The sequence below is a fragment of the Acipenser ruthenus genome, chromosome 2 (assembly GCF_902713425.1).
Source record: "Acipenser ruthenus chromosome 2, fAciRut3.2 maternal haplotype, whole genome shotgun sequence".
NCBI lineage: Eukaryota > Metazoa > Chordata > Actinopteri > Acipenseriformes > Acipenseridae > Acipenser > Acipenser ruthenus.
Window position 1 is genome coordinate 102,377,715 of NC_081190.1, and position 17,190 is coordinate 102,394,904.

Below are 17,190 nucleotides of genomic sequence, written 5' to 3' on the forward strand. Positions count from 1 at the left end.
ATAATGAAAACAGCAAGGGACCTAAAATGGAGTCCTGTGGAATACCACAGACAACTTTCGATAATGTCGATTTTACCTCCCCAGTTGAGACGAACTAAAAACTATCAGAAAGATAAGCTTTGAACCAGGATAGGACAAGGTGATGGAAAGATTGTAAGATTCTCTAATATTCGCATTAGCTATAAGTACTTCAAGTATTCAGTACTGTAGCACACTGTTCCTCAATTATCACAAGGCTGTAAAACATATGTTCCTATATCTGAAAGTTTAAAAGTGACCTCTTTAGGGTATAAAGCAGACAAATATTTTAAGAGATGCCCGGTAAAATCATACTGTGTATGTTATTTAAATGGTCTTATTGTGGCAGTTGTATGTGTGACATGCTATACAAATGTATTGTGGTTTATTATTTTTTTCTGCTATGTACTGCACAGTGCTTTGCAATACTTTTGTATAAAAAGCGCTATATAAATGCAATAAATAAATAAATCTAATTCCAGGGTAAGGTTTTCTTCTGATTCTATTCCCGCTTACTCATGCACCCATGAAAATTGTAAAGTAAAATTTCAGGCAATTGTGACGCATGTTGGTAGGTTTTTCTTATTTCACATCTGAAAAACAAATATAAAACTGTACATTTTTTAACCACAATAGTTTGTTGTAGCATACAGAGAGCTGTTCTGTAACATAAAATGTGTATGCACCTCAAGTCAGACAACTAGAAATGCTGCCGAGCTTGACATTTTTGATGATAAATGTGGCTCCTGCCAGTGCTGTTAAATAATTGCTGATTCAATACAATACTCTTGCCTCTCTCTTCGCAGTAAGGTAAATGCCAGGTTAATTAATCTAACAAAAAACAGGTCAGCTGTACTGTAAACCCCTCTAGTGGATCATACAATGAATGGAACCTTTCTTATATTCATCCTGGGACTGAAATTATCCACAAAAACAATGTAAACAATTACTTACTAGTGATCAGTTCTTACACTTTCCTGCCAATTTGAAAACTTTTGTAAACTCTAATGTTACTTGGCTATGTAATAGCAAAATATCAATGCTTGAAATGAACATAAAATAACGATTTTTTTTTTTTTTTTTTTAAATAAGCCAACAAATGTTTAAGGAAAATGTGATGTCAACATTTACAAGTCATTTAAGTTTACTACTTTATAGCAATCTTAAACAGTGATTGCGATTAGTAAGGTTTGCTATAGACAGTCAGGCAGTAGATATATTAAATTAATACACCCTGAAACGTTATTGTAATAATTAGGAAAGGGGACAATTACAATGCACTGATGCAATGCAAACATCCAGTACCCTTTCATATTATTACAATAAAACGTGTAAAGTGCTGTCGTTTATTCTTCTAAGGGATTTCCTACCAGTTTATATTACAGTATTTTAACTCATGAAAGAGAACTTATGTTGCTTTTTTTTAACACAATTGTTAACCACTTTACTACAGGAACTATTAAAATATGCTGAGAATGCATGGGAAATGAAATTAACTTCCTATGCCTACATGTATATGTCTTCGTAATGAACACGGAGCGTACTAATTGGCATTCCTACCTCGAGAAATACAGTACAGAAATACCGGCCTGAACGAGGCAGCTTAAACATGACACTTTTTCATTAGCATCCTACTCGGGTCCATGTTTAGCAAATGTTACAGTTAAAATAAATAAAAAATGTATTTGTTTATTTGAACGCTAGCATAATACAAGCAAAACCAAAACCAAAAACAAAACCTTTTTCGGTTCCACGGTTTGACAAGCTACTGTGAATAGGCGGTTCGGGCCTGCAATTTATAAATGAAGGGAACAATTAATACAACAGGAAAAAGCCTAAAAAATACGTGGTTGTTATACAAGTTTACAGCATTTGTTCAGATATATAGAACACCAAAGGAAAATATGCCAGGTTAACCTAACATACAATGTTATCCAAACATATTATTAATAACAAGCTTTCTCCAAATCATCGGTGCCCATGTTTACCCGCTTGCACGCTTTACACATACAACTATTATGAAACATTCTACTGTCGTTACAAACAAACGACATTTTAACAGCAATCCACGCACACACTAATTAATTAACCAAAACAAATCGTTAAATACTATTGGAAGACAAAAAAAAAATGAACTAAACTACTCGCCAGATTGTGCATATGAACTCGAGCAATCGACTAGAGCCTGCGTTTTGAAAAAGCCCCCTAGCTGATTAATGTGCAAACACCACTGTTTATAATGAAAAGAGGGAACCCCTTACCTTTCACTGTTGCTTTCCTCCAACAGAGAGAATGGCAGGCCTAGTCAATAACCCCAAACACATACAATGGTTGCGGTTGCTGCTATGCAGTTATTTGTCAGTGATAAGTACAGTAACCTCTCCAGGATGTGAAAAAGTATCAGTTTTGTTTGCAGTTAAGAATCCCACGTTATACCTTTCTTCTAAAGCTCAAGTCGCATATTCAGGAGATAATCTTTACTTTTTATAATTCTCGGCTCTAATTTAATTGTGTTTTGATATGAGCTGTGGATCCAGGTCAGCCTCTCTCAGCCTGCCACAGAGTGACACACTCGCTGTGACGTCATTTCACCCAGTAACTACACGATTTGATTTTCTGTTTCTCGTCGGCTTGCCTACCCGAAAATAAAATACAGATTGCTTTTTTGGTTCGCGTACCAAAGATGTTGCAAAAACTAAATATATTCCTTAACAAAAAGCTAGGTTAATTGATTTTGTATTTATTCGTGTTAAAATAAATATGCAGTGAATAGGGGTTACATACAAACAGCTTTTTACCAACTTTTTTCAATCAAATTCCCTTTCTAATTTAGCTGCTATTTATGTTATTGTCATAAAGAGGGTTATACCAAAAATAAACTGCACATTTTAGTCTATGGCTAAGGTAGTGGCAGTGATTTGGTTTGCAGTTTCTATTCCCATGGCAGCTGTCTACTGATACCCACGAGAGCTGTTTGGACTCTTGCATTGCTGCGTGGTAAGTCTGGAAGAAACTGAACAACGTGACAAAAATATCAGTTAACTAATGTATTCTTCTTGCATTTTACAATATATATATATATATATATACCAACCACAACCATATATATGGTCGTGGTTGGTAGGTGATGCAATCAAATATGAAGACATGAGCCCGATACCAGCTCCTGCACTATGATGGTTCACGTCCCACCTCCGCCTGTGAGAACCCCCTGCCTGCAGGAACCGTGGTTCGCCACATTGGTGGGATTCGGTCAAATCCACAAGCATCAAGCAGGAGCAGTTAGGAGACAGGAGATGGACCAGTGGATCCACTGCAACCCCAACCCATTCCAGACTCAGTGGGATGGTGGGCTGGAAGCTGGTGCCTTGCCTGCAGGGCTGCTGCCCCTGCCAGGAGGAAGAGGAGGTACTGCCTGCCCGAAAGCGAAAGTGGAGGAAGGACGGCCGTTCCCAGAGGCAAGCAAGGGAGCTGCTGCCATCTCCAGGGAGGTGCTGCCTGCATGAGTGCCGGAGAGAGAGGTGCTGCTGCAGCTGGAATACCCCACACCCCTGCCAACTACACGGGAGAAGGGCAGCTGGGAAGACTACCGCAGCGTTTGGGGTGCCTCTCAGGGATGCTGTGCCTGCGAGAAGTGTGGGCACTACGTGGTGTACTGCCCACACCTGATGCAGTGGCTGGAGATCCTCAAGCTGTGGTCAGCACTAGTCGCAAGATGGGGACAGCCACCGCCACTACAAGCGCCAGCCCTTTCCAGGGCTCCAGCAACAGGCGTGAGCCAGGAGCGGAGAAAGAGAGTGGGAGCAGTGACAACCACCTGTAAAACCCCCGGAGAGAGAGGTGCTGTCCGTGCGACTGCCAGAGAGTGAGGAGCCGCCGCTGCTACAAGCACCAGCCCTCTCAAGGGCTCCTGCAAAGGGTACAAACCAAGAGCAGGGCACCAGTGGAGAGTGGGAGTGGCGACTGCCGCCAGTACCACCCCCCGAACCGTGGCAAGTGCCACCACCGCCACGGCCTGACTGCCCAGCACCGCCGCCTCTGCCCACCACAAGCACCAGAGTGCCCCACGCTGAGGTCAGTCTTGCCACTGGAAGTACCACCACCTGACTGCCCACTGGGTGGGGTCGGGTGGGGTGGGATGGGACAGTGTTTTGTCTCTTCACTACTTGTTTTCTTTTTGTATAAACCTGTTTAATAAAAAAGTAATTACAAAAAAAAAATTGAAACATTCTTTATAAAAATCAGACTCTCAGAATCGTCATACTTATCTTCCCACCTCCAGTCACGGTTTTTCATATTGTGTTTTCAAAGTTGACTGCATTTCATTATGTGTAGAATGATGCAAATCGATCAATACATTTTCTTTAAAAAAAAAAAAAATCACCTTTACCATAATGTGTGTGTTTTCGTGTAGAGAAATTTGAGACTTACAAAATGATGGCAATACATGTTAGATGAGATTTTCTGGATGCATTTTGAATGTTCTTTGTACTTTACACAGCAAATTCAGTGGATCTAGTTTTTCTAACACTTGTCCTCCATTTAGCTTCTTCTGACTGTAAAATGTTGATATTTGCCTTTCAGATCAGGGGTTTTATAAACTCATAGGAATTCTAATTATTATGTTAATAAATTAGTAATGATTGTTTTTTTATGTAACTACAAAATCAATACAGGACGAAGCACAATACTGTAGCGTTTTCAGGGTTCAAAGGATGGAGGCTGAAGCAGGTGTAATTCATTAAGGCTCAACACATTTTATTTTACAAATAAATAAAATTAATAAAAGCAAGGGAAGGGAAACTGGGAACAAAATAAGAAAACAGGCTGAACAATCCCCCTATTGTATTATAACATCAACTTTTACAAGTACTACATCTCTCTCTCAGACTACTGGGCTGCAGCCCCGCTCTGACCTTTATAGTCCCTACTTAACGCGGGACCACAGCCCCCTTTCATGCCAAAACATTCACGCACTCACTCCTCCAACACTCACCCACTCACATACCCCACGACTCAGCCAACTCACCTAGCCCCTTGTATTATTTATCCCGTCCATGTCGACCCTAGGCTGGTATGGGACAAGCCGGTCTCGGGGGAGAATGACTTTCCTCTCCCAAGTCTGCATCTTGACCTGGTAGATGACCTCCGATAATTTGAGAAGGACCTCACAAGGCCCTCTCATTGGCTGGCTAGCTTCGGAATCAGGCTGGTCTTGCGTAGGAAGCAGTGGACCCACACCCGCTCGCCCGGTTGAAAGTCCGGCCCGCGGTTTCTATGCCCGCTTGTGCCTCAATTCTGCTCCCGCCAGCCGCTCGTGGACAAATTGATGGGCCTGGTCCAGCCGGTCCTGCAAGTCATGGATGTAGTCAAGGTCAGCCTGTGTGGTGTGGTGTGGTGTGGTGTGGTGGGGCCTCCCTCGGGTGGGTGGCAAAACAGTACGTCCACAGGGGTGTGCAGGTCCCTCCCAAACATCAAAGCCACCGGCGTGCAAAATTGTATTAAAAAAAAGTAAGAAAGAAAACAGAGGCAGTGTTTTGAATCCCTCTTTATTTTTCATGGCCATCATAATGTTTTAGGCTGCAGCTGCCTCTGATAGGGCAGCAGTGTGGAGTAGTGGTTAGGGCTCTAGATTCTTGACCAGAGGTTCGAGGGTTCAATCCCAGGTGGGGGACATTGCTGCTGTACCCTTGAGCAAGGTACTTTACCTAGATTGCTCCAGTAAAAAACTGTATAAATGGGTAATTGTATGTGAAAAATAATGTAATTGTATGTAAAAAAAACAATTGCTGGTGTGAGCTACATAATTAAATATCAACAAGGGTCCTGGCCTTCTTTGTGGGAAAGAAAAAATGTTTAAATGCAGTTACAATATTAACTCAGTACAGAACACATCATAGCATTTATTTAATGTCTTGACTGTAAAAATACATCTTCACCTCTAGAAATTTAAATATATATATACATCTTTTACCAGTTGAACAATGTAATGCTATTTCCTATCCTTGGAACAGAGAACCAGAATTATAATTTATGGTACCACTTATTTAACTGTTTTTCTTAAATTTCTCACATTGATGCCTGTATACAGTACTTTCCATACTAGTATTGAACCATAACCCTATAAGGTTACAAGCCTTGTTTATCATTAAAGGGTGCTGATGTCACTTTAAAAGAGGGTCGTTACAGTAAGCTGAAACCATAACTATACCCAGCCAAGGCTACAATTCCCATTTGTCTCACATTTGTCCACAGTGTTTTTAAATTCACTTCCTTCACATTCAGTTCTTAAATTCTTTCTTAAATATATAAAAAAGCAATGCTTATAGAACAATAAAAGCACCACTGTTGACAGCATATCAGGTGGCTATTTATTATTACCCCAGATTGATGTGCACTGAAATTCCATGGCACCAACAGCAATGTTTCAGCACCACAGTAGCTATAGTAGCACATGGACAGCGTTGAAATGGCCCAAACCACAGTGGTAACATTTACACGATTAGATTACTAAAAGCAGTGGTATTGACACTACAGGAAATCGATTGCAGTACCCAGTAAGGTGTATCTACAGTAAAACAAGGATTAATAACAAGGCAATAAACATCACCAAAGCAACGGTTTCACAGGTCATTTTAAGGAAACAGGATACAACTGACAGATTTTAAAAGGCTTGCTTAAGCTTCATACTATGCACAAATACTATTTTTAAAAAGTAGGTAATATCTGCCTTGTAGAACATGCTAAACTGTTCTGAGGTACAAGAAGGGATCATGTGAATTAACATAAGCTTAAACCTTAAACCTGTTGAATCGTGGTAATTAAAAAGTTTGACTTTATATTTAAACAACTGTTCCATTTATACCGAATGTAAACAGTCTTATAAACGAAAGAGACATACGTTATATTTATAATGTAACATTTAAACACTGTTAAACTACACACAGTCAAAACTGGGTCATGGAAAAAAAAGAAATCTGAGTGACCTGCTACAGAACCTCACAATGCATACCTCAACATATAGTGGATCACATGACGCATCATGTGACCACTGAAATACATTGCATACTAACAATTGTACTAATTTTGCATAAATTCTCTTACTGTTCATCCAGACTGTGTACGTCTACAGAATGTTTATGGTAAAAGGATTCTTATGATTTTTTTATTATCTTTCTACATGTCTTGGCAAACCTCTGTTTGAACATTTAATTAATACTGACTGACAGTGCAAAGGAAAGGCCACATTTCTGAGAAGGATACATCTATTTTGACTGATAAAATAACACACAAAAAAAATTACACTCCAAACCATAACTGCCCCGGCCTACAAGTATTTTTTTTGTTTGTTTCTTTCAGAACTATTTCCTTTCTATAAAATAGGGCTGCAGAAGTGTGTGACTTTATTCCATGTGTGGTATGATCTTAACATGGTTAGACTGCAACACAATAGCTAAACGCTGTAAAATGAACCATTATTACAGAGTCAGAAGAAGGGTTTATCTTCTCTAGCCACATTGTGCTTCCGGATATAAAGGGAAAGGCACTTCACGGTTCTCGTTGATTGTCACAGCCACTTCATCATAGAGCTTTTACTCTTGGCTGCATAAACCAAAAACAAAAAAGATAACAAATAATCAGCCCCACCTTTTGCACAGAGTGGTGGGCAAAAGGCAATTTGTAGGCATGTACTGTTCGCATAGTTTTTTTTCTTTTCTTTCATGTGTATGGTATTGTGACAGAGAGAGAATAAATCTGAGCTGTAAATCTCCCTGCTGACCTGTGAGGGCGCTGCACTCAACGGCAGGTAGGACCTGAAGCTGTTGTACGGTCAGGTGTACTCCTCGTGGTTAGTACTGCAGTGTGCACTGATTGGCTAGATTTTGGTGCAGTGTACACTGATTGGCTAGATTTTGGTGCAGTATTGATTGTGAGGAGGAGCCTGGCAGTATATAGGGAAGCAGTTTTGGAGAGCTCACTCTTGACCGCATTGTGTTTTTGCGACCAGCTTTGTGCTTACATCGCTTGCAGACTACGAGGAGTGACTTGAAGGAGCAGCGCAGAGATACGCTCTGTAGAGAAGCTGCTGACTGAGGACCCCTGTGCCGTGCTGCCTGACCCTGTTGCACCAGCTGTGTGAAAGATTCTTTATTTGGATTGTGTAAAAGTGTTCGGGATTTGTTTGTTTATTATTTTTATTTTCAGCCTGAGCTTAACCATCGCTGGTGCTGTTCAAGTGTGCTTATTTTTGTTTGCCTGTAATAATAAAAGGCACCCACAGGGGGGCGTTATTCTGCATCTCCTGTTGTTGACGTCATTCTTGTGCAGCCACTTGCCAAATGCTGACAGGTATATACATACCGAAACAGCAGAATACTATTTACTTTATGATACCGTGACAGTGTGGCTTACATGATATTTATACTTCAGACAGCAAGCTCCGAGTAAATCCTCTTTCAAGCGTACAAACATGGTAATCAAACGTGTGTGCTGCTAAATGGTAATTGGACGTGCCCTTCAGAAGCTGCTGCAACCTCTCCAATTAAATTCACATGAGCAGGCTCTGTACAAATTAAAGCAAATCATTAAACAGGAAAAATATAACAGCCCAGCACATGTTACATCCTCTTGGGACCCTGTGTATGTCGTACTCTGCATTGTTTTCCACTGGTTATTACTGTTTAAAAAATGTTGATTTGTTTGGATATCAAATATCAATAGTTCAAAGGGGACTGAAATCCAATAAACAGAAATCTTTGCAAGAGCATTTAGAAAAAATAATAAGATCTTATAATAATTACAAAACTGTTTAGAACTATAATGTTTACTGTTAATAAATGTTAAGTAAAAATATTTGTTTTCATCCAAGAAAAATCTGTACTTTCTATCCATAACTATCAAAAACTCAGTGGTGGTTCACTTAGAATTACTATAAGAAGCTTATAGTATATTCAGTTTATTTTCTAGTAGTGTTGGAAGAAAATTATTATTATTTATTTCTTAGCAGACGCCCTTATCCAGGGCGACTTACAATTGTTACAAGATATCACATTATATTTACATACAATTACCCATTTATACAGTTGGGTTTTTACTGGAGCAATATAGGTAAAGTACCTTGCTCAAGGGTACAGCAGCAGTGTCCCCTACCAGGGATTGAACCCACAACCCTCCAGTCAAGAGTCCAGAGCCCTAACCACTGCGCCACACTGCTGCCTAAATTGGGAATATTCAGTTGATCTAAACGCTGACTGATCTAAATTCCACCAATGTTTAAATGGTTTATAAAGGGAGCAAGTTTATGAAAATAAAATACCCATCAGAGCATGTTAGTCTCTTATTTTTTGTCTGCATTTAGAATTACAGATATGAATACTAACAAGAAAAGTAATACATTCAATAATCATGGATGATACTTCTATCTGCAAAAAATATATAAAAACTAGGGAAGGTTAATGTTTTAATGATTTAAATGATGCCAGTATTTGGCACAGTGCAGCTGCTACAGAATGAGTGGATCTCTCACCTTGCTGCTGAACAGTTGGGGCTTCTTCTGAATCTGGAACCTGGGCAGCCTCAGCAGGGCCCTCTGGGATCACCTCCTCAGAACCAGCAGCTGCTGCCACAGTCACTTCTGCTGCTGCAAGGAACTCTGCGGGACAGACAAAGTCAGTACACCACTGCAAGATGTTTAAACCTGTAATGACACGGGTGAGTGGAGAAATAGCCCGTACACAAACAGGGTATCTTCAACCTGCTGAACAGCTTTTTCAGCTGCCCCGGGGCTGACTGGAACCTCCTTTGCAGACAATGTCGCTGCCACCACTGGAGAATCACTCTCCACTGCTAGACCCACCTCAGCAACAGGAGAAGCCACCTCAACAGCCTTTACTGACTCAGTCACTGCCACTGCAGCTGAGGGGATGGACAAATGAGTGTTGTGAGTCACAATGTGGATTAATCTTTACTAATTCAATGCCTGTGGAAAGTTCTGGTTTGACAGCATGGGACACAGAAGCATTATCTTTGCTGCCTCACAAACGTGTCTCAGCACAGCCCTGGATGGATTAAGTGATCAAGTGTTTTTTTTTTTTTTTTTTTTGTTCCAATCAAATATTCATGTACTTTTGATATACCTAAAGCAGATAATGACCCACTCACATACAGGGCAGCAGTGTGGAGTAGTGGTTAGGGCTCTGCACTCTTGACCGGAGGGTCGTGGGTTCAATCCCAGGTGGGAGACACTGCTGCTGTACCCTTGATCAAGGTACTTTATCTAGATTGCTCCAGTAAAAACCCAACTGTATAAATGGGTAATTCTATTTAAAAATAATGTGTGAAAAAAAAAAAAAATGACATTTTGTAACAATTGTAAGTTGCCCTGGATAAGGGTGTGTGCTAAGAAATAAATAATAATAATAACATTGCTGTTGTATGAGTGACTATATATTAGTTGCATTTTGACATTTGTTGTTAAAAATAGCTCCTAGTATTGTGTGCTGCGAGTAATTCTCCCAGGGGATGTTTAAATAAACCAGCGTTTGTGCTCCTCCATTGTGGTGGTGGTTGTATTTTTGGGCGTCCCTCATCATTCTTTTACTGCAGAAAACAAGTGGTTGTGTGTGTGTGTGTGTGCGGCACAGAATACATCTTGCAAGTGGAATTACAGCTTTTAATAAACACACAGCCATGCAGCCCTCTAGTGCTAGTGATGTGGCAGCACGCTTTGTCAATTAGAGAACAATATCGTTACATTGTAAAACAGTAGTAAAAACAAATGCATAAAGTAGCAAATGTGGTAGGGCAGCAGTGTGGAGTAGTGGTTAGGGCTCTGGACTCTTGACCGGAGGGTCGTGGGTTCAATCCCAGGTGGGGGACAATGCTGCTGTACCCTTGAGCAAGGTACTTTACCTAGATTGCTCCAGTAAAAACCCAACTGTAAATGGGTAATTTGTATGTAAAAATAATGTGTAAAAAATAATGTAATTGTATGTAAAAATAATGTGATATCTTGTAACAATTGTAGATAGCCCTGGATAAGGGTGTCTGCTAAATAATAATTATTATTATTATTATTATTTATTTCTTAGCTGACGCCCTTATCCAGGGCGACTTACAATTGTTACAAGATATCACATTATTTTTACATACAATTACCCATTTATACAGTTGGGTTTTTACTGGAGCAATCTAGGTAAAGTACCTTGCTCAAGGGTACAGCAGCAGTGTCCCCATCGGGGATTGAACCCATGACCCCCCGGTCAAGAGTCCAGAGTTATTAATAATAATAATAATAATAATAATTATTATTATTATTATTATTATTATTATTATTATTATTATTATTATTATTATTATTATTATTTTAAGTAATAATAATAATAATAATAATAATAATAATAATAATAATAATAATAATAATAATAATAATACAGAAAGGTTCAGATATGATTTGTCAGTCTAAAACAGCCTAAAAGAGAGAGTATGACCTTCTGTCTGGCTTCTAGTGTAGAACCTTGGCTGGAATGCACTTCCTGTGTGGGTGGAGTCTCTGGGGAGGCAGCCTCCAGTGGCTGAGCTTCTGCCTCTGGAACGGAGAATGAAAATATTTTGTACGGTTTCTTTATTTTTTTTAATTCATGCAAAAATATCTTTGCAAGCAGACGGCCCCAAATGATGTCCCAAAGACCTTTCTGTTCATCGAAGGCATCTTTAAATTTCAGAACAAAGGTGAGCCATTTTTCCCATACAGATTTTAAGGTCACATTGCATAGCAAAGTTTCAAACAAGATGTTAAATAAATGAATTATATTATTAACTGTGTCAGTAATCAATGTTGGTCTTTAAAAAAAAAAAAAATAATAAAAAAAAATAATTATGTAATCTATGGGATCCTTTGGAAATCAGTACGGGCAACTGCACATATTTTTTACATTTAATGTGCCTAATTATTTAAGGTTTTTGTCCCCCAATTTCCCCACAAAGGCTCAGGAGATCAGAGGGCTTCCTCCGATCCAACAACTAAGCCAATTGCCTGTTTACACTCAGGAGATCTACAGCAGGTGCTGGTTAGTTACTGCCACACTGCCAGATGTCTGCTTTCAGCTCACCAAGCTCCTGTCCAGTAGGCGTAGCGTAAAGACAAATAGTCTGCAGATTTTGCTTCCCTAAATGAATCGCCAGTGAAGATCAGTGTTTGATCCACCTTTGATATCCTGAATGGCTTCTTCTTCAGCAGCTGGGCTGGCTGGCACATCCTCGAGGAGTGACGTCTCCACCACCATTGAAGCTTCTGCTGCATCCACCGGCTTAACCATCTCAATGGCAACTGAGGAAACAGTCTCTGACAGCTCTGTCACAGCCTCTGGAACTGAGGGAATGGACAAGGGACTTATGAGTTAGCATCAGGATTGGTATTCCCTTTTTTAATTCATTAAAGTTTTCATAAAACATAGTTCTAACCTGAAAAAGATGGAGGCTTCAGAGCATTCTGTGTCTCCATATAGTGGCCTCCTAACATCTACATTGAACATGGGTTTGTAGGGATGACCTTAATGGGTAATAAGTATTCCCCCATTGCTTCTCAAAGGGGGGAAAAAAGGAACTGCCTATAGAATCAAATGAAGACACCCAGATTTCAGGAAGCTGAATTAGCATTGTAAGAGCAACAACTGGAAATTATGCAGAAACCTCCTCTCAAGTGCGATTGTGCGTTGGCCATGTGTACTTACTGTCGGTCTATATTTGGGGCCGATGTACTGTAGTATCCATAATATATTAGGACACCCCCGCTGATTAGAAATTTCTTACTTTATACCCTTTATTAGCTACAATAGGGTAAGGATGGTGAATGTAGTAAATTATAACAAAAATTACATCATTCTTGACAAATTGATTAAACATATTGTGGCATCATTTCAAAACAATTTCTCCAGTCCTTAATTTACTCCTGTTACTTTTGAAAGACGTAAAATCCATGAAGATGAATTATATTGCTTAGTTGTTAGTGCAGATTTTTGAATATTAAAATTTGGGTTATTTATTAACTTTTAACGCTCAAAGTATAAAATAATAGAGAATAAATATCTAAATATCCTGAGGTAACTTTTATTATACTGCTGTAAAGACACTAAACACGTATCTGAAAAGATAGTACTAAGACGTGTCAGAGATGTAGAGCAGGCAAGCACTGTCTTGTACCTTCTTTTTCAACAGATGCAGCTGCTAGACCTCCTGTCTCTGGCACAGGCTTGATTTCTGTAAAAAAAAAAAAAAAAGTTAAATGATTTATATGGAATTGGTATTGGTTGATTTTTATATTGTACTGTTCTGTTTTGTAAATGTGCAATTATTCCATGTTTTATTTAATTTATATAATTTGTGTTACTGTTACTTTGATTGACTTATATAAGACTAAATTGCATGGTTTCAACATACGTTTGTTGTGCATTATTTAGGTAGTGTGGATAAGGGTATTAAAGGGGGATTCATTCATTCTTATAAATTCCCTGCTCCAAGGAAACATTTTCAATACAAATTTCCAGATGTGCAGTATGTGTTTCAAAATAAGCGATTATGAAATGCCAATGCAATTTTGCAGTGGCACATTTGGGGAAATACCACTCTATATCTGGAAGCTTGATTGTATTATTACTTGTACTGTGATACTTGAAATGTATTTGCTTACGATTGTAAGTCGCACTGGATAAGGGCGTCTGCTAAGAAATAAATAATAATAATAATAATAACTGAGGTACGACTGAAAAAGAAAAAAAAAATGAAAGTAAGCATTTTGGCTAACTAGTTTTAAAATTATATCTTGTGAGAGTACAACATTTACAGCAATATTATTGAGTTGCCTACACCTTTTTCCAGGAGTCTGTGTTCTCTGTGACAGTGTAACACAGACATACTGTAGCTGTCATGAAAACTCACAGTGAATGTGGCAGGCTGTAAGCCCTGTGCATGTAAATAGTGTTGTTTTGGTGTGATTGTATAAAGTTATCTGCGAATGGAAGTTTGGCAGAGACCACAGGTGGGATGTGGCCATTCCCTAATTAGGTAATTGGGTGCTAATTGGGGAATGGCCACATGTATAAAAAGAGCCAGAAAACCTTTGTTAGGGGGAGGGGGATAGTCATAGTCATAGTCCAGTGAAGGCATTGTGCAGCCTGGACAAAGGAAAGCAAGTATTGTATTTTGTTTAACCTTTTATTTTGGCTCCTGTGTTGTCAATAAACGTGCACAACAGCGCTTTCACGGCAGTTTCCAGCCTCTGAATCTCATTCCTGATGCGATCCTGAGCTATACCCTCACTATACTGTATATCCTGTTCAAACAGAAGACTACTCATGTACTATATATATCTGATGGGTTAAAAACATTGAGGTGTTATGCTTTTGTGCAAGCCAAGGTGGCAGTACAAATGTCAATTCTGAAATAATTTCCTTTTTTAGGAATGTTTCAAAATATTCTTGCATTTGTGACTCACAACCTCCACTGTTAAAATATGTATTTATTATTTTGTATTTATTTTTCTTATTATTGATCCATCACATGAATGGTTTGGTCTCTATTGCAGGAGGAACATGGCTATCTCTACCCTATGTTCTGCTGATGCAATTACAACTTATTTTGATGTAAAATATTAATTACAAGATAAAGGGGGTTTACTGTATGACTGTACGCCATAACCCTACATAACTTTAGCAAATGAATAGACATTATGATGCTGTACTTTGTGGGTTTTTCGGTTCAAGTTGGTGACACGTACTAGGTGGCAATTATAAATGGATCCAAAAACGTAAACTTTCATTTGTGTTGTTGAATGTGGTTGCCTGTCGGTTTTTTTTCGTTAATAGAGTATATACAGGGGAACTATAGAGTCACTTGGCATGTTCACGCATGCTGTGCAAAAACTTCACTTTAGGGCAAGAAGGTGAGGGACTGGGTAGACACTGGACTAACACCATGGCTAACAGAGCAGTGCTGTAGCTGAAGTTTTCATTACCTGCTCAATATGAACACCATTCAACCCAAGAGGTGCATTTGAATAACTCAGCACTTCAGAGTCTTATACAGTATAGCAGATAAACATTTAATGTCCTATTTCTAATGTAGTAGGGCTGAATTGTTTTCTTTGAACTGGGCCAAACCTGTTGCAGTCTCTGGACATTTACTGGTATTAAGACATAACGCACTATCAATTAAATTGTGGCAACCAATTGCTCTATTAGAAGTTATATATTATTTGGTCTTTGACTTAAACAGCATTGCAAAATGTGTCAAATCCAAAAATAAATTATTAATAATAATCTATATTTGCTTTGTTTATTGCAGTATTTATATTTCCCAACTAAAAGTTAGTTGAATTTGACCTCATTTGTCCACTGGTTTCCCTGGGACAATCCATACATTTCTATTATTGTGGAAATACAGGACTGAATGCAGGGCATTCATTGGGTGAGAGGCAGAATAAGTACATGTATTAGTTGGTTGTATTCTGAAACCTGTTTAGTTTCATGCACAGCAGAGTGCAGATTATAGTAGCTTTCACCACCTCAGATTGTGAGCTGAGCTGTCAGGCTGTCAAAAGCCATCAGTCGGTTGCAATCTTGTAAAGTTAATAGCTGTTGAAAATGTGAAAGACTTAGTTTGCTGATGGATGAAGCCAATTAAAAAAATGCCTGAGGTAATCAGAGACAGCAACCTCAACTGAGCACTTGAAATTGAGAACAGCGGGTTCGACAAAATCGCCAATCACCTCATTAAGTATGAATGTCTGGAGTAACACATCAATGCTATGAATTAGTGTACCCCTAAAACACTTTACTGCATGATAATAAAACAAATTACAAGGACACAGGCTCTGCATTTCATTAAACTTCTTTTAAGTCAGTCATTAGTTTTTTGTCATACTGTACTTAGTGTAACAGGCAGTGTTGCGTGATGCACTGGCGTTACAAATTCTGTCCCGTGCGTGAGATTAGATGAGGTTAAAAGCTCTATAACCACAAAAGCAGAGGAGCCTGACTCTTTTTGCATTGTGGGTAAGATGCTGTCTTGCGGTGTGCGGGGTTGGCAGTTCGCGCCCAGGCTCCGCCCTGTTACAACTGCACAAACATACGTTCATTCACTTTTCAATAGTGAACCCAGTGATCACATAGCAATTATCAATTTTATTTGGTAACTACAATATAAATATTGTAACTGTTAGGTCATAGTTTAAGCATGACTGCTTAATAATCAAATTTATCAGTGTGTTTTATATTCTACATTTCTTAAAGCAGACACAAGTGAAAAAACAAAAACATTTCTATATTTTTCAGTTTTTCATCTGTTCCAGATCTTACAGATTACCAAGAAATAAAGTGTTTTATTTATGTTGCTTTTATTCATAAACTGCTGAAATAATGTATAATTTGAAAGTATCAAAAAAAGTAACCCCCTATCCACACACAGTGTATGCATGCAGGAAACTGAGGGATGGGTTGCTGGGCAGACTCTCTGTGCGATTATTGCTGACAGAACCATACTGAGTGAGGCCAAAACTAAACAGGGGGGGGGGGGGTATTAAATCTTTCAGATAAACCTGTATAGTGGATATTTTGCGTTGTGTAATTTTGATTCTCTTATTTCTGCCATTGAATGCAAATACAACTTTGTGGGTTTTATATCAGCAAGGGTTTTTTCCTTTTTTCATTTGCTTGCTCTTTTAAAAATGGCTGCTTATATTCTGTTGGTCTGAACCTCATGATTCTGGCCCATTGCTTTCAAAGCCTGGTCACCTGGGAACTTACAAGGTTGTGGAAGCTGTGGCACTAAACATATGCCAGTAAAATTACTTTGGATTAAATCATTGTGTTCAATTTATATTTGTGGGACACTGCATCTTTACTTTTAGCTCCTTAAGACAAGTGTAATTCTGGTACCAAAGCGCACACACTCGCATGCATTCTAAATGGTTATTGGATCCAGATATTCAATAAAAATGGAGGCAAGCATTGTAGTGTTTAATGAGATGACAGTTAACAGGCAATGTGTTAGTGAAGTTACTAAATGTTGCTTACACAGTAAACATCATTACAACACACTAGTGCTTGAAAATACATGCCCAATAAGTAGGTTCCAAACTTCGATAGCAACATACATAAAGGGAAGGGAGGGTGAGGA